General features: G+C 37.9%; 1 non-coding gene across 1 annotated transcript; it reads left to right on the top strand.

The window, feature by feature from the left end:
• The first annotated feature begins 17,281 nt into the window (after positions 1 to 17,281).
• LOC116081217 lies at positions 17,282 to 17,388 on the top strand. Its single transcript, XR_004114744.1, has one exon. It is a non-coding gene; the product is annotated as a U6 spliceosomal RNA (small nuclear RNA).
• The last annotated feature ends 270 nt before the right edge of the window (positions 17,389 to 17,658 follow it).

The raw sequence follows: 17,658 nt of genomic DNA, 5'->3' as shown, positions 1-17,658 counted from the left end.
ACACTTCTAGCTAATGTCCTTGAGTGGAAGTCCTTCGATTACTCTCTAGTATGTATTAGACTAGGATACTTGGAAACATTGTGTCGACCAGGAGACAATGTCCATTGTCTTAACCATTTACAAGTCATTTCTTGGGGTACCTTTATGCCTAATTATGAGGCCGTGTTAATGACTGGAAAGACTAATCTGGAACATGTCTGAGTTAGGGGATACCAGCGACTAGTCTGAAATCCAGGAGGCACAGAACCCCTTTTGGGGTCTTATTGTCTCTTATCCTTTATCAGGATTTTATCCCCGATATTTTGGATGTGACTGGAGTAGACGAGTGTGCGTAGCAGTAAGCTATGATTTAATTGCCTCCTACAATTTGTAGATTCACCATTAGCTAAGAAAATGCCAAAAGAAATGTACAGCAAATGTTATTTTCAAATGAAAGATTGGGAAATATTTAAAAGTTCAGTAATTGCAATTGTTGGTGAAGGCTTCGGAAAACAAGCGTCCTATAGTCCTGAACTGGGGAGGCAGGAATGCTGACATTCAGATTCTCCACAGCAGACACTCATTCAAAAACATTGTTTTTAGTTTCTTAACTACAGGAAATTGTTGTTCCCATGGATGATGTCTGCTGTTAAGAGATTATCTATAGCAAAAAAATAATTGTTTTACAACTAGACATTCTAGGATGAAATATGAACTCTTTAACAATTTCATTTTAGAAGATAAGTAGATGTGTTATTTTCCTACCTGGGGCAAAATAAGTAGATTTTTTTTGGCAACTTATGAAATGTAGTAACATAAATTTCCACAAAATGAAACAGAAAGGAAGGAGAGAAAAAAGAAGTGGGAAACAAGAAGGATGGGATGGAGAGAGGGATAATAGGGTTGAAAGAGGGGTGGTGGAGAAAGGGATGGTAGGATGGAGAGGTGGATGATGGGATGGGATGGTTAGAGGAATAGTCGGGAAGAGAGAGAGGTGATGGGATGGAGAGATGGTGGGATAGGAGGAGGAATGGTTGGATGGAGAGAGGGGTGATGGGATAGAGGTATGATGGGATGGAGGAATGGTTGGACAGAGGGAGCGTGGAATGGAGGGATGATGAGATGAGGGAGGGATGATAGGATGAAGAGAGGGAAGGTGGGATGGAGAGAGGGATAGTGGGATGGAGGGATGATGGGATGGAGGGATGGAGGGATGTTGCAGGATTTCCCTGTCCAATTAGTTCAGAGGAGGTGTGTGATTGAACAAGGAAAAGGGGGCAGAGCTTAGAGTTGCAGAGACAGGGAGTGTCCCAGAGGTAGAGAGGAAGAACCAAGATGGCTTCAGACATGTACCTGTGTGGCATTTACCAGCCACAAGTAGCTATGATTTTACAAGGTTATAAGTATTGGAATAAAGCTTTTATCATTATCAATTGGCTCTGAAAGTATTGTATTTGGCATCTTGTAAATTGTGATATTATCGATACATAAATCTGATTGGTTAATTAAGCTTTAAGAGTCATGATTTTACCAGGGTGCTGCATGTTGTGAGATGCAACTGCAAGGTTGGTGGTCCCATTTAGTTATTGGAATGTGAGATAGCTGCAGACTACATGGATTTATGGATGAGGAAGAACTTGTCATACAGGGACAAGCGCAACAGGAGGCTAGCTGGGAAAGAGTAGTTCAGCAGCCCTGCGAGAACATAGTGTTGTAACTCACCAGTACTGGTGCTAGAATGAGAGCATGGCCCAGTAGGGCAGGAGAGTTGGCAGGATCATTTTTTAATATTTCCCACAAGATATGGATGGAGAGAGGGATAGTGGGATGGAGAGATGGTGGGGTAGAGAGATGGAGGGGTGGAAGAATGGAAGGATGGAAGGATGGAAGGACATCCTGAACAAGTTCATCAAATCAGACTTTCTTCCCTAAAGCATAGTGTCTTCAAAAATGTTTATTCCTGTTTCACTTGAAAGTGTATGACAGAAGATGATTGGAACCAAACAGATAGTTCACAACAGACACAGAATTAGACACTTGTATCTGGGTAAAAGATAGAGATCCTAGGTCTTCCCCTTTTTTATGCTCACACCATACTACACAAACCTGGCCTCTGTACATTTCTCTTCTGTAGAAATAACCCATATCTACCAAAATGTGTATATATCTATCTACACCCTGCCTACTTACTGTCAACTGGGGTTTTTACCTAATGTCAACTTTGTTATATACCTTTCTCTCTCTCCTACATTGCACTTCATTCCCTCGTCTGTAAATTAATTTAGCCTCTATGGAGCCAGAATTAAGAGCCCCCAAAAATTAAAAATTAAACTACTGTATGATACAACTATCACACTTCTATAAATATACCCAAAAAACTCTAAGTTAACATATTTTAAAGATACTTGTACATTCATCTTTCTTGCTTCTGTATTCATAATAGCCAAGTTCAGAATAAGCCTAAGTCTCCATTAACATGTGAATTGATAAATAAAATATGGTATGTTTGCAGAATGTTGTTTTATTAAGGTACAAGTGGAAAATTATGTAATTACATAGAAAATTGATAAATATGGAGACCATCATATTAAGGTAAATAAGTTGGACTCAGAATGACAAATGTCACATTTTTTCTCAGTTTTGAATACTAGATTTTTATACATATATAGAATTATGTTATGCATGTTCACATATATATATATAGTAACATATATGCATATACACACATGGCATGAAAATAGAAGGGAGGCTTAGAAAAGGAAGAAGACCAATGGAAGTTGGGGAATGGAAGAAGAAAAAGAGAAAGGTGAGGGTACTGTTTAATATGGACAAGATACACTTGAAAGAAAATGTATTTATGAAATCCAGAACTATGTACAAAATAGACACCAGTAAAAATTTTAAAACACTATGAACAATAATGACAGATTTAAAGAAATGTAATTTGTACTTGTGAAAGCATATGATGGGGCCATTGCAAGTATCTGTTAGTCCTACTGTGCTACATGAGCTGATGTGCAGTAAATAGACAAAAATGGGGACGTGAGAGAAGCATGGGAGGATTAGTGTGCTAAAATTCTGTGATAAATATTTAAGTTGTGGAGACTGCAAACAATGAGAAGTGCAAGACCAAGGCACTGACAGCCTCCGGTCTAGTGAGGTCTTGCTTCTCACCTCGTGCATAGCAAACTGATTCTACATCCTCAGACAGTGAGCCAAACAAGGCAGTCCTCTGGATCCTCTGATATAAGTACATCATTCTTCTCTGCCACCCTCATGACCTGGTTGGTCCCCAAAGGCCGAACTCTCCATGCTATCATATTTGAATTTATTTTTCAATATGTCAGTTGTGAGAAGAGGAAAATGAGAATATGGATCATTCTCTGTAACAACGGGATTACATGAATGATAGCTGCTATATGGTAAACTGTGTGTGTGTGGTCTACATGAATGAGGATAGGACTGATGCACAGATGAATAGAGATTGGATTTGCCGTTTCACTGTGTGTCTCCAAGAAAGGAGTGATAACATTAACCACTGTTTCTTTTGAATATAATATACTACTGCATGTTGTTTGACTTTTTATTTCCCCCTCCTATAATCTCCAATGTATAGGAAGAAAAGTTGCCTTTCTGAGAGGCTTATCTCTTTGCTGAAGGTCATGAAATTACCAAATGGCAAAGCAGGAACAGAATCCTGCCTTAAGCTGAAAGCCTATCAAGATTGTATCTCCTCCCTGATCTGACTTCTATTAATAATCTACCTTAAATGGATACACATCCTGACTGATTTTTTTTTCATTTCCTATTCTTATTAGCTTGTTAATTTGGAAGAAACGTGAATGCAGAGTGCTCTTATTCTCTGTCTACTGGAGAAATCCCCACATTGTCAGCCAGTGCTGCAGGTGCGGTAAGAATTTAATAATATATACTATTTGGCTCAGTCGCACATCTTGGAGTTTATTTAAAATCTCACATTCAGCCTGCAACCAAATCCCATTTAGCCTTTTCTTCCTGCATCCTACTTTGGGCTTACATTCACCATAAACTTCCTCTGCTAACGTTTTCTGGCCTTATTTGAAATTGTTCCAGTACTCTGATTCGTTTCTATATATTTTCCCACATAATCTTCATGCTTTCTATGATACAGTTGTGCCAGAACTGCACACAATATTCTAACACAGCCTATCCTTCATGAGAGAGTAGATATAAGTAAATGTCAAGAACTATTTTATGTAAATGCTTAGACTCCAGATCAGCATTGTAAATGGTCACTTATTTTGAACAGGTAAAGATAAAATTAACTGTAAAAATTCAGTTATCTGTTTATTTCACTTTACTTTGTGTCTCATCAGTCAAAGTCCGGAGAGATTTGAAATATGAACTGAGATAAACTGACAAATGGCAGGAGGGATACATACACCTGACAGTGTGGATTGGAGCAGAGATAATATTGTCCTGGGGCAACGGCTGCAGCCACAATTTTTCTGGGCTATGAGAAAGCAACTGATTAAGGCTGGAGGAGCACGGATTTTATAGTCTGTTTCTGTGGTGAGACTTTGAGAGTCTATTTCTTCAGCCCTCTTAATTATTCCATAATCTACTTAATATTCAGTTACAAATCTCTTTGTTTTGATTTTTGAGACAGGGTCTCATTTAGTAACCCAAGCTAATCTAGAATTCAGTCGGTAGCCCAAGCTGGTCTCAAATTCATGGTAATACTAACTGCTCCCTTCCCCAGGGCTGGGATTATATGCATGAAGTACCATGCCCAGCCCTTTATAATTAAACCACAAAAAAATGAATTTAAATTTTGCAACTAAAGTTTTTAACTCTAGATTTACCTCTTAAAGATGAATATGGAGAGCATGTGTAACTGTTTAAATCCAGTTCATCTTTCATGTTCTTCACTATGTTTATTTCAAAACTCAGTGTGAAAACAACCAAAAAAAAAAAACTTCCATATTTGGAAATGTGTTTTTCTCTTCCAAAAGATGTGCATGTCACAGGAAAAGCTCTCCCTAATAAACAGAATCTCTTTGAAACACTTTTTAAGCCTATGTTGAGCTTGAGTAGGAGAGTCACCATTCGGACTTCGAAGTAGCAAAGAGAAACTGCAAGGCAGAGAGATCTTTCATCCCTCTCAATGTGGTTTCTTGTCTTCTGAATACACAATGAGAAAGCTGTCGAAACCGTACCCTGCATTAATGCCCCTTTGGAGGCCATGTCCTCCACACAGTCAGCCAAGAGTCAAGGCCATTTGGATCACAGAATCTTAAGCAACATTGTCCTCATGGTGCCCATAAGCGCAGTGGAAACAGATTATGCAACAACTCAGTGAAGATCACAAAAATAAACTTTCTTCCAGGTGTGTAACAACAGTCAACAAGTACCACCAAACCCAACTCAACCCATTCTAAGTTTCGTTACCATAATTAGCAGTTGCAACATTGTAAACCATAGATTTCTCAATTTTAATGGTTGTCTTAGTAAGGGTTTCTATTCCTGCACAAAACATCAAGACTATGAAGCAAGATGGGGAGGAAAGGGTTTATTGGGCTTGCTTCCACATTGCTGTTTATCACCAAAGGAAGTCAGGACTGGAACTTAAGCAGGTCAGGAACCAAGAGCTGATGCAGAGGCCATGGAGGGATGTTCCTTACTGGCTTGCTTCCCCTGGCTTGCTCAGCCTGCTCTCTTATAGAACCCAAGACTTCCAGCCCAGGGATGGCACCACCCACAAGGGGCCCAACCCCCTTGATCAATAATTGAGAAAATGTCCCACAGCTGGATCTCATGGAGGCACTTCCCCAACTGAAGCTCCCTCCTCTGTGATAACTCCAGCCTGTGTCAAGTTGACACAAAAAACCAGCCAGTACAGTGGTGTTTCCCACCAGTAGTTCAGTAGGGTTTTTCCTTAACATGAGCTATAGCATTCTGTAATATAAAGCATCCATCATCAGTGGATATCTAGGCAGAACTGTAATGCTTATATGAGATGATTCTCAATATTGTATGCATCCTTCCCATCAAATGAAACAACAGTCTAGCTGTCTAACTACACCCTGATTTTAAAAGATAAATTACAAAAAGGAACACCAATTATTCCTAGATGACTAAATCCACAGATAAAGAAATGCAGAAGTATACAAGTGCCATCTTTTATGACAAAGGAAAGACAAAACACACAAAAAAGGTTGAAATAAGCACTAACTTGCTAACTGTTTCTCAGGCTGTGGTTTATTATAACCTACCCTAATTTGGTTCTGAATACTTTCTCCTCCCTTGACTATTTTGGTCTAAATGTCTGCATTCATATAGACATTAGCCGTTGTGGTCTAAATGTCTGCATGCATCTGGTGAAAGGTAGGAATCATAGCAAATGGAACATTTGGGAATTGCTTAGATTTATGCCATGTGGGTAGAGACTTCATAATGGGAATTAGTGAAATTGCTTGTCACTTTTGTCCTGTAAGAACCTAGTAGATGGTGCCATTTACAAAAAGAAAGCTCTCTGGAGACATTTGAGTTCTGCTGGTATCTTGGCCTGGGACGGCCAGCATCCAGACTCATGAATATCAAGTCAGGTGTTCAAGCATTGCCCAATCTGTGATGTTTTGATAATGGCCCAACCAGATTGTTGTCTGCTGAGAGACCTTGCTCTGGTAACTGTCACTAACAGTCACTACCAGCATCAAGAGGAAGGGAAAGGAGGTAGACAGTAGAAATGCAGGAGAAAATGATAGACAGCAGAGGAATTTGCTTCTCCTCTCCAGGAGTTCAACACTCAGTAGCAACAAGCCTGCATCACCTGGAGCATACCAAGCCCCTAATGAGCACAATTTAATCACTTAAATATTTATAGGCACAGTCTTGTGATGGACAGGACTGACTGCTCCTCTCTGCATGCAAACCACACTACCATGTGGTCAGAACCTCTGAAATACCAAGATGTGGATTTCCATCTGTGAAAACCTGCTTCCCCCGCTCACCTCTGACCCTCATGAATAAAACAGATAGAAGGCACAGATGTGGGAGTGTGTTCCGGGGTGATTATGAATAACCTCAAATTAGAGCTATACAATAAGGAAGGAGCTTTTCTGCCTTAAGAGCATTGTGAATACTGTGCAAACCATTGTTTCATATTGCAATTTAGTAAAATCTTCAAATAACAAGAGGAAGAATTGGATTCAGCTCTGTTAGCATTATTTGCATCACTGGTCAGAAAATAGGATTTGTGTTTTAACCTAGTGGCAAGTTTTAAAGTAATTCTAGCCACCTATGCACACCTACATTTAAAATACTCTGAAATTCTGCCATCTTGTGGGAATTTAGAAATATAATAAATGATTAGGTTCAAATTTCCATGTGTTTCATAATTTACCATGTTTTTACAGCTGTAACCCCAGTAAATAGTCTAAAACGATAAATCCATTAAGGGGAAATTTGGGTTCCATTTTTCCTCTCATCCCATATGTCATAGAAAGACAAATTTGCATTGCCTTTAACATCATTGATTTACACAAAACAAGCAGGTAACTTGAAATCATCTATACCTGGAAGAAATTTTGGAGAAGTCGTAACATTCCCCTCTCATCTTTTTTTTTATTAAATATTTTCTTTATTTACATGTAAATTTCTCCTTTCCCAGTTTCCCCTCCAAAAAACAAAGAAACAAACAAAAATGACAAAAATAAACCCGTTGCCTCCCCCCTTCCTATGCCTGCCACCACACCTTCTGCCACTTATTGGCCCTGGCATTCCCCTACACTGGGTATAGAACCTTCACAGGGCTGAGGTCCTCTCCTCCTATTGATGATAGAATTTGCAATCCTCTACAATACACATGCTGCCAGAACAATAAGACCCCTCCATGTGCAGTCCTTGGTTGGTGATTGAGACCCTGGGAGCTCTGAGGGTACTAGTTAGTACATATTGTTGTTCGTCCTAAGGGGCTGCAAACCCCTCAGCTCCATAGGTCCTTTCTCTAACTCCTTCATTGAGGACCCTGTACTCAGTTCAATGGATGGCTGTGAGCCTCTACATCTGTATTAGTCAGGTACTGTCAGAGCCTCCCAGGAGCCCTCTCATCTTTTAAACATAGACTCTTGCAGGCCTATTTTAGAATTGATGGTTCCACTGACCAATTAGTCTTTTTAGTTTTCATGTAGTATAATAACTCAAAAGTAATACATTTTTCTGTTATTTTCATGAGCATTTTACTACTTTTCATTGCTTTCTCGCCCTGTTCTTTAATCAGCATCCTATTATTCTCAATGTTTTATCCAGGTGCTGTCCTCTGCATCAGTCTGGTTTTTTTGTTTGGTTTGGTTTGGTTTGGTTTGGTTTTAGTTTTTTTGCCTGAACATTACATAACATGCATATCATTTTACATGCAGATTAACACTGTCAATATTATGTCTATTTCAGATGTTTCTTCTTCAAAGTCTATGTAGGAAATGCACTGAGAGTAACAATCTGTATGTCACATTTCACACCATTTCTGATGAGTGACTTGCCACATAGAGTCCATCCCATAGTGTAGGAAGAGTCTTCAAAGGGGTATACAGAAGGGAGAACTTGTGCCTAGTCAAACTAAAGCATGAATCTGTACTGTCTCTCAGGACAGTTCCCAAGAAACTGGCATAAAGCCACAGCAAGTTCATTTTTGAAGGGTTCACTACTCAAAAATGAGCAAGAATTGCAGACCAAAGGCATAATGGTGATAATGGATGGAACACAGGGGTTAAAGAGACATTATTAAAAGTGACATCAGAATTTTAATAGTTAATAAGTGCCCCCAAGGTCCATATAAAGGCTTGCTCTCCAATGTGACATCCAAGTTGGGATCCTGCTATCTCACCCTCTGAGACTGGTTCAACTCCTTTCCCATTTTGCTCACTGGACGGGAGGTGAGCAGGCCCTGTGCTCCCTGGCCTTGTAACCTCAATCTTGAACCTCTGGAATCATGAGCCAAATGAAACTTTTCTTTTTATAAATTAATTATCTCAGGAACTTTTTAATTGTAGTGGGAAACTTACCATTGGGATTTAGGATTGAAAAATAGCTGTGCACTCATTCTGGAAAGGTATTGACTTCATATTAGCTGCCAAAAGTGTAAATAATTTAATGTAAAAGTTGGCAAAAATTATTCTATTAGACACAGTATTCTATCCCCTCATTTTAAAGTTATTGATATAGTTGGTAATCAATCTTCAAGGTGCCTAATATAATCCTAAAGTCAACTTAAATTTGTCTTTAAAAATAACTTACCATTTTATAAGATAAGTTGCCAAACTGTAACATAACTAAACTAATAATAACAGTAACGAGCATGGCCAGAACCCAGATATAGAAGAGAAGAAAATGTAACCAAGACATTAAAATAGTCATCAAGAACCTAGGTGGTTACAAAAATAATTCACTACATACCTAGAATTAGAGTACCTAGGTCATATGATAGGAACTTCCATATAAGCAATAAGAATGCTGGGCAGTGGTGGTGTACTCCTTTAATCTCTTCACTCAGAAGGCAGAGGCAGGTAGATCTCTGAGTTCAAGGTCAGCCTGGTCTACAGAGCAAGTTACAGGATAGCCAGGGCTATACAGAGAAACCCTGTCTGTAAATAAATAAATAAGATGAGTATATACACTCTATCCCATTTCTTCACATGCTCTGATCTATGTAACAAGTCACAGATGGGATCCTCCACCTTAAGTAGCTTGCTAACTACTCCCCTTTTGTAGTAGTAAAATAAAGACAGAATTGACTTAAAGGGAGAAAAGGTTGCTTTGATCTCATGCTTTCAGTTGAGTCCAAGTTCACTTAGCCCTTCCATTAAGCCTGTAGAATAGGACAGCATGAGGAGGCTTTTGGTTGTATAAATAGCTCATCCACGAAGAGATGAGAGAAGAGGGGCTGAGGACCTAACATTCTTTTCAATTGCATGTCTCCCATGACCTAACCTTTTCTTAAAACTTGTATCTGCCTTCTAAAGTTTCTAAACCTTCAGTTAATGCCATAGAGCAAGTTCTAGGACAGCCAGGGCTTCACAGAGAAACCCTGTCTTGGGGGTGGGGGAGAAGCAACAATAATTAAACTAATACCCTATTTTCAAGAGTAAAACCAGCACATATCTATACTAACAGTGGCCATACCGCTTAAGGAGTCATGCTCAAAGTCTGAATAACTCTACATGAAAATATAGACTAGATCACTAAAATTTTACTCCAGGAAATATTGAGAACCACAAAGCTTTACTTTTTCTTGTCACATTATGCCCCCCCCCCAAGGATTTATACAAGCCAACATGTACAAAGCGCTTAGGAAAGAACCTAGTACAAGAAATGTTTTAATACATTATATTGCACATGAACCGAAAATTCAGACTCTGAGGACTGAAGAGACAGATCAACAGTTAATAACACTGGCTACTCTTCCAGGGGACCCAGGTTCAACTCCCAGCACCCATATGACAGCTCACAACTGTCTGTAACTCTAGTTCCAGGAGATCTGACATCTTCACACAGACATACATGCAGGCAAAACACCAATGCACATTAAATAAATATAAGTAAAGTTTCAAAAATTCACATTCTGAAAATGTATGATAATTGAGATAGAAGTGCACAAAGATAGGTGCGCAAATATGTAAAACTAAAATTATTTTTATTGCCAGTTTAGGCTATTTTCTTTCTTAAAAGAGCAAAGAGAATTCATAAAATAAGTCCATACATAGAAATCCAAGATGTGATAGTTTTGTTTTCCTTTCTTAACTTCAAGTCACTGTTTTAGTTACTTACCTAATAATGTGATCATACACCAGGAAGAGTTTATTTGGATTACAGCTTGAGAGGACAAGAGTCCATCACCAGCACAGCTGAAATCCATGGCCACAGGCAGGTATGGCAGCATGAACAGCCAAGAGCTCCTGTCTGGAAACACAAGCAGCAAGCACAGGAAGCAAATTCAAAATGTCATAAGCCTTGAAGCTCTTAAAGCCTGCCCCAAGTGACAAGCTCCCCCCAGAAAGGTCACACCTCCTAAGCCTCTCCAAACCGTGCCACCAACATGGAACCAAACATTCAAAAGCCAGAGGTATTGATGAGGGGATCTCATTAAAGCCATCATTTAAACAAACAAAAGACAGCAAAAATACTACTGACAATTAGCAAATTTATATGTTTCTGTCATTAGGAAAAGAATTTCCTTTAGGATAAACTGTTATTTTAAAGAGATGAGCTTGGATGTTTGGATAGATGGGATACAGGAGCTGAAATACAATGTATGTAGGCTACTAAGCAGGATGCAGAGGCATCAAATTTTCTGTCCTATTCATACTTGCTGTATGAGTTCCTTTTCTATCCTAAGGTAGAAATAAAACCCATGCTAACTACTTACCTACCTCAGAGGAAGAAAGCCAGTAAGAAATGGCCAACAAATCAACTGAAGACCTGGAACGTTGCATGTCAAAGCATTGGAATCCAAGGACATGTCAGCAAAAAGTAGTATTTGGCCTACCAGAGAGCAGCACTTGCCAAGATGTTGGATCTGAGGCTAACCATAGACATCTTGTGAAACACAGTGATGTGTGGCCTACATTAAAGTGTTAAATCTGTATTAAAGTGTTTACCCAACATGCACAGTACCATAGGTTTAATTCTTAGCACTAGAGAAAAATGTAAGAGCTGAAAAAGGTAATTAAGGGACAGGTGTTGTCACTGTCGTTGTTGTTTTGAATTTCAGTACCCTTGGTCCTTTTCCCGGAAATGTTACAATCTCAGATGACTTATGAAATGTTTACAATGTACTTACCACTTTGTGTTCACTGTCGTTTCTCATTACAATTCTGTGGGATAGCTATTTATAGTATTCCTCTTTCATAGATAAAAGCAGCTGATATTCAAAATGCTGCAGAAGGCCAAGGGCTGTGGCATGGAAAGCAAACTGCAGCCCACATCAGAACGCCCTTCGTCCTGAATTGACCTTTACCACCATGATGTTTTCTCTCTGGGACCTCCTTAAAACTTTCAAACTTTTCCTTATTGTCTTCTTGTCTTTCCTCCTTAGCTACTATTGACCTTCATACTGTTCCAAGAGCAGAAACATGCACAAGCTTAACAGTACAGCATACCACCTCTCTCTCTTTCCCTTGCTCACCCTCTGTGTGTGTGTGTGTGTGTGTGTGTGTGTACACACGCTATACAACCACATATATACATGCATACATATAAACACATACATACCTACCACGTCTAGATCACACTCCACACACATAGCACACATCATACCCCCTACCCCTTAACACCACACAGGCACCATGCAAATATCAACCAATTGCAACCCTGAGCTATCTGCCAGCCAAACACCCATAAGGACAGTAACTTCCTATGCTTGAGCATGGAAATTACGAGCCACAATTCTTTTCATTTACTATCTCTAACCTAAAGGGAAATGTCAACAAATTCCCATTGGAAAAGAAGACTTGGCAAAAATCCAAATACTTGGTTTTATTTTATGTTTCCGTTCTGAGGCTGGGAAATGCTTTCAAGTGCTGGCTAAAATTTTCTCTAATGTGAAGAGTAGGTAGGTGCTCCACCTCTTCCACATCTCTTGAAGAACTTGCCAAGGTGAGTTTAAGAAACAGACCTGTGAAGTGGCACAAGCTGAACCTGTCTCCCCTCAGAGGACTTAGTAGACTGCAGAACTTGCTGATAGGAAGTACAGCAACCCATACAAGCTCACAGCAGCTCCTCAAAGTTTGCATTTACCCTGTGGCCAGAGAGAAAAGGGAGAGGGAGCAGACAATCTCCAAATTTCTTTTTCGAGTGGATGCTCATGAGCTTTTTTAGATATCAAAGTACACAATAGGTATAGGGGTTTATCTTAAAGAATAAAGAGAAATGGTTCTAGGGAAAACAAAAAGAAACTTTTCAACAAATCTGTCTCCTCTTACTGCTTTTACTTCTGAAAAACTGGAACTCTTGGAGGACCTTCAAAGACTAGGGAATAGGCTGCAGAGTCAAGTGAATGAAAGTTAAATTCATGGCCAGACCCACAGCCTCTAAACAGAGCCATCTATGAACACCTTTGTTAACTATTACAATGTTAAGTATTAGCTAGGCATTATAAAAAGAAATGTCCCTAAACAAATCTATCCATTTGTTGCAAATTGGTCCCCATTTACCTTTCAGCTCTAGTGGAGATGGAGAATGACTGAATAAAGCCTTTCATAATTTCCTGTCAAATATTCACAAACTATTATGAATCTCTCATCCTTGTTAAGAAATAGCTTTTAAATGTTCAGTACTGCATTTCTTTTTCTTGATTCTTTCTCACTTCTCTAGAAATTGCTTCTACCCAAGGCCAATATTAGAACTATTGCCTACAGAAAACGTGACTAACAATGGAGATCTTAAAATAGTAATATCTAACTCTCAGGTATCAGCTATTTCTAATAGATTTAAGAAATAATCATAGATAATTACTCACTCATTTTACTTATGATTCTAATTATGATTAAGAGACTAACTCATTTACCAAGGTTTGAGAAGCTGTGGTGCTTAGTGTTGAGTGTCAAATTATAAAATCAAGTAGGCTGCTATCTGGGCACATTTGCTAGGTATTATCTTGATTGTGCTAGTTAACACAGGAACACCTATCTTGACTGTGGATAGGACTACTCCCTCTGCAGGATCCTAGAATGCATAAAATAAAGAAAATGAGTTAAGTGCTAGCAATGCATTCATTCCTCTGTTTCTTATCTATAAATAAAACATAACAACCTACTTCAAGCTCCTGCTACCTTGATTTCTCTGTGGTCGAGGACTGTGCCTTCATGAAACGGTAAGCCAGAATAAACCTGTTCTCCTTCAAATTCCTTTTTCAGCATATTTTATTATGACAATAGGAAAACTAAGATGGAAGGTATTTTTTTTTTGAGACCTATGTTAGGATAGATTTAAAGATCTCTTTAATCCATTAAATAATTCAGTAAATAAAAATGATGAAATAATATCCAGTTAATTATATGACATGGAATTTTAAACTTTTCTCCTAAGGATATAGGCATGGAATAAAAGCTGTCATTTATGAAGCATACAAATTCTACCATGAGAAAAGTTATAAAAGCTGAGAAATAACTAGGCCCCAACTTTCTACTCTAGAAAAGACAAAAGAAGAGACATTTTGCCCAGCTGTTAATAATCAGAGCCCAGGTTCAGCTCTTCCTACATAATGCCTCTTCTGCTCTCCTGCACAACCTTTACTATGTAGGCCACCATCAACCATTGTCTATGTGATGGCTTTGTCCAGCCCTTTCATGTTTTTCAAATATATGAGTTCCTTTTCCCTTTCATTGCCTTTCTTCCCTCACCTAGGTAACCATTGTCTGTGAGTTCATTAAGTAATATTCACTTAACTACTCAATGAATCTCAAATGTGTGGCCAGGTGATAATATTAGAAAATACAAGTATAATAATAATAAAAAAATACATGCTATGGTGTTCTCAAACCTTTCCACTCTTTTGACTATAGGAAAAATGCATAGTCCTGACAGTCAAAACATCTAAGATATTGACAGACGGAGCAGGAAGAGAAGAAAGACAAAACCCAAAGAAGGAGATGCTACTGGGACTTAGTGGGTATAAGAATTGTGGATAAAGACATAGATAGAAGTATAGAGCATGGGTCTTTAGCAGTGAAGAAATATTTAGCCACTTTAATGATTCTTCATGTTTCTACATTAAAACATTTTAAACCTCATTATTTGTATCATTTAATCAATTACTTAATACAAAATGCCAAACATATAAGTAATTTTAGTCCCATAAAATAGACATATATCATACCTCAAGATAGTTAAGCTTTGACCCATCATGAACTTATTTATTTTTAAATATATACTCTTTGCACCTATCAAGATAATTTAGATCTATTTATTGTATAAGTCCTCTGCTCTAAAGATGGTAGAACCTAGGAGAATGAAGTCAATAAATGAGGCAGACTAGAATCTCTTAGAGTACCCAACTTTATTCAAAGCCTTATAAAATGTATATTCTGAGGGTTAAGAAAGGTATAGGAGTAAAGTTCTCAGATGTCCAAGCTGTATAGAACCACAAGGACAGGCTGTACATGGACAACAGCAAGTAGGGAGTAATCTGAAGTAAACCCTCTCCTATTCACTGTAGCTGGGAGGACCACAAAAACACATTCCAGGAATGATTTTATGTTTTGGAGAAACTAAGATCACAAGACTCTTGTCTCCTTTTCTTGGAGTGTTCTCTCAAGTACTCAGCATTCTCCAGACCAGGCACCATTCCTATACCATGTTCTGACAGTATCAAGTATGATTATTTGGGATTATGTGGTAATTCTGTGTTGTTATTCCATTAACAGATCACATATGATGTTTCTTAGCAATAGGGTCCTTAATTTATCTACACTTAACACTTTCCCACTAACAACCTGAACTACTAAAAACAATATCTAATTAAGGAAAGTACAGATTTCCTTTGTAATATGCATAAAAATGTATAGAAATACATCAGGCATCTACTTGTATAAGACATTTATAAGTCATGGGATCATGGAAACCTCAGTGAAAAACTATTTCTAATGATATGTAGATGAGTTCTACTACTAATTGCCATTATACTTTCTTCACATTACCTGCAATTATGTCATTATTCAGCAATCTATATTTTATTGAACTATTTACTAGTTGTAAACATGGCACTAAAAAAGGATAAGGGTCTTTTATTTTTAATTAATCTCTTTACAAATTATTTCTCTGTGTGCCTTGCCCATTGTAATGTGCAAAAAATTAGATCAAACAATGAGAGACACTATAGTTAGTAGCCTTATTCTGTACATCACTGCTACTATTGCTTGACTCAATGCAGATTCTCCCATAAAAGCCAAAGAAGGAGATGTAAAGCAGTTCTCAAACTATTATGTCACTTCCTGGAGCAACTATCAAGATATTAGAATGGATGGAGTAAGAGAAGGGAAGGCAGGGTAGAAGAGTGAGTATACGAAAGAATAACTAAAGATCTTTGAAAATGTCAAATGAAAACCTACTGTCATAGAAGCTTCCTAAAACACACACACACACAAGAATCCATAAATAAGAAGTTCAGCTCAGTGCCAAGTATGGGCTACTTCTTTTCTAGCCACTGGTCATGAGGTCCAATACCGCCTTCTCAACATTAAAGACTATTGCCATCGCTCTGGTTATCCTGGAAAACTTGATAGTAATATGCTATTAATGAAGACATTATATACTTGAATCATAAGATATGAAGAAATCAAGTTGGTATCAGTCCAGAAACTTCATTATTACTGTCTAGATGTTTATAGTGGTGTTAGCTTTTATCCATGATACCAGAAGAGAAAATTCATCAGCAGTCTTACCCAGATGTGAACCATGGGAGCTACAATAATGAGTGACCTGTAAGATGTGCTCACTGGTGCAATAAATATCAAGGAGGTAACCAAAAGAAATGGATTTAAAGCTCACTCCACAAGATGTAATTCATGTCTAGTACCATTAACTGATCCAAAAAATAACCCATGGCTGGCTATGTCATAGACTCTAATGAGAACCAAATACAACTTTGCTAAATAGACCTAGTATGATACTACCTTCTAATTTTCATCTTTATATTCGTAAACTAGTTCAACATTCATCAGAGGCTTCTTTTTGATATAGATAGTAATTAGTAAACAGACCCACCTAGTCAGTATGTTTAAAACTGGAGGCTGCAGAGTGTTCAGCTCTAAATGGGATATCCCTATCAAACCCCTTCTCCCAAGGAATAATTTCAGAAAAGAGGGAAGAAAGACTATAGGAGCCACAGGGAGTTGGGGTCTGTAACAAAACTATATTTGCTGGATATAACTGTGTCACTATACACACGAATTCATACCAGCTGTGACTACATGCAAAGACCTGTACAAGATCAAGCAGCTAAAACCCCAGCTTGAATAGGGAAAGAGTTCATGAAGTGTATTCATAAATGAAGGACTATGGGTGAGTGATGTCTGCTAGAAAATTTCCATTAGGGATGGAGCCCTGAAAGGCTACTCATGCTCCAATAAATAATTGCATGTTTGTGCATATACAGATAGCACAAAATGGTCTTGGGGATTTTTCTAAAATTTAAAATACAAAAGAAGTTGAGAGGGAAAAGTGGTAAAGAGAATAGGTCAGATGTTCAAGGATAGGGAAGGTGGAATAGATTTGAAGAAAACATATTATGTACTTGTATGAAATTCTTAACAATAAAAATATAGTCCAAGTGCTCACTTCGGCAGCACATATACTAAAATTGGAACGATACAGAGAAGATTAGCATGGCCCCTGCACAAGGATGACATGCAAATTCATGAAGCATTCCATATTTAAAATATATATATATATATATATATATATATTATATATATATAGTCCAAATTTACATTATAGCTATACAATAATTGCTAAAGAACAAATAATAAGGTTTTAATTGAAACAGAAGTTCTTCAAGAAATTATTCTTTAGGGAAATAATTTTATTTTACCCTGTACTTGCAAATATGCAAAATGTTATTCATACATTATAGATTAGAAAACAAATTTATGTGGCAAAATGACCTTAAGAAGATTGAGTAAAGATTAATCCACACATGAAATTCTA

This window comes from Mastomys coucha, unplaced genomic scaffold, assembly GCF_008632895.1.
Source record: "Mastomys coucha isolate ucsf_1 unplaced genomic scaffold, UCSF_Mcou_1 pScaffold6, whole genome shotgun sequence".
Taxonomy (NCBI): domain Eukaryota; kingdom Metazoa; phylum Chordata; class Mammalia; order Rodentia; family Muridae; genus Mastomys; species Mastomys coucha.
Note: the sequence above shows the minus strand (reverse complement) of the source record. Positions and strands in the feature narration are given on the sequence as shown.